Source organism: Adiantum capillus-veneris, chromosome 1 (genome assembly GCF_014529385.1).
Source record: "Adiantum capillus-veneris isolate H3 chromosome 1, ASM1452938v2, whole genome shotgun sequence".
Classification (NCBI taxonomy): Eukaryota; Viridiplantae; Streptophyta; class Polypodiopsida; order Polypodiales; family Pteridaceae; genus Adiantum; species Adiantum capillus-veneris.
Window position 1 is genome coordinate 24,615,019 of NC_140931.1, and position 1,735 is coordinate 24,616,753.

General features: G+C 45.5%; 1 pseudogene; it reads left to right on the plus strand.

The window, feature by feature from the left end:
* The first annotated feature begins 499 nt into the window (after positions 1-499).
* Positions 500-1,369, plus strand: LOC147464429 (uncharacterized; annotated as a pseudogene).
* The last annotated feature ends 366 nt before the right edge of the window (positions 1,370-1,735 follow it).

Here is a 1,735-nt window from a genome sequence, read left to right on the forward strand (position 1 = left end):
AATTAGTGTTGTTACCCACTGCAAATTTGTACCATTCGTCAATATCTAGTCACATTGTAATCGTCGATGGGACATATCGTCAATGTAATTATGAGGGGGGGGGGGCTCTGTTGTGGAGGTGTCAGATGCAGCTGACGAGGGGGAAAGAGCAAGAAATGAAATGAAATAGAATGTTACATTAAACGCCTTCAAAGGCCAAAACTACATTTGAGTCAAAAAGGAAATACGTCCTCGAGTCTCCCAACAGCTTTCACGCTCGTACATTCAGGCCGTCTCTCCCCAAATGGTGTCTTCGTTCGAGAGATAGTCTGGATTTTGAGAAGGCGCTAGGGCATTGACGGCTTCCTTGGATGATAAACAACTATCATATTTTCCTCCGCTAGAGCGCTTTGCACCGCTTTGGCCTGCATCCAACGGGACAGACATTTGCCATGCATTGGAGGATTTATTTATCACTGTAGATTCGCTAGCTGGTCTTTTGAACATTTCCTTTAAGTGTATGGGTGCAGGAAGCGGAAGAAAATACAGTTGCACAGACATCGTGCTTTTAGATACCTCTGTTGTGTAGGAGGTATGTGGTAGACCCGTATGTCTGTGCGTGTGTTTGGGAACGGTGAAGGAAAAAGGGCAACTGGCAATTTCACATGGAGGACAATGAGGAACTTGAGAATGCCCTCAATAACCCCAAGAAGGTCAAAAGGTCACAAACACTATTCAGCAGATGTTTGCTGATATGGTTTTAGATGAGACAAAGTATGGCTTTGTGAGCAATTACAATCATTTATATATATATATATATATATTAAGAGCTACAAATGCTACAATGAAGACCTTGGAATATTCTCCTGTGGTTAAAATTGGATCCACTCCTCTTGCTGCACTCTTGTATGTCTTGGTAGAAGCCTACAATCATCGAGGTGACAAAAAACCGTCTTGGGAGGTCAGAGGTGCCAAATCATCCGTGTATCCTCCGGTTATTGAAGTGACTTCAACCACAAACCGTGCAAATAGTGTGAGTGTCTGTGCAAAAAGAGCAAGAACATTTGGGGCTACTGGTTCTTCAAGAAAAAAAGAAGAGGCAGTGTGCACGGATGGAAAACATGTCTTCTACCATCTTGAAGTATCAAATTTCCACGTCTTCACGTCTGAGAGGTTCCACAAGCTGCCTGCATATAGCATGAAAGATATTGGTCTTACAGGTCGTGTCACGGGAGTGAGAAGATACAGTAATGTGCTTGAAGGTAAGGCTGCCATTGGAGTGCCACTTGCTATCAAAACCTTCAACTTGTATCACGATGGTGCAGCGAAGTCCTTTGTGAAGGAGCAAATGGCATACCATGCTCTGAAGGTATCGAAAAGGGAGAGATGAGAGATAGACAAGGCATGGTGGTGATGAGAGAGAGGAGTGTGCATGGGAGTTTGTTACCGTACGAGAGAGAAGAGAGAGAGAGAGAGAGAGAGAGAGAGAGAGAGAGAGAGAGAGAGAGAGAGAGAGAGAGAGAGAGAGAGAGAGAGAGAGAGAGAGAGACACGTGCCGTATGTGGGTATGTACCACTGCATGTGAAGTGGAGGAAGCGAGCATGAGAGAGTGGTGCATGGGAGTGTTAGCACCCCACAGATAAAGGGAGGGCACCGCTCATGGATGAGCTCATGGATGAAGGTTGGCGATTGGGGTTGGTTGCCAGTCGCTCACTATGGGTAGTAAAAGAGGGCGCCCAATGCATGGCAAGGCAAG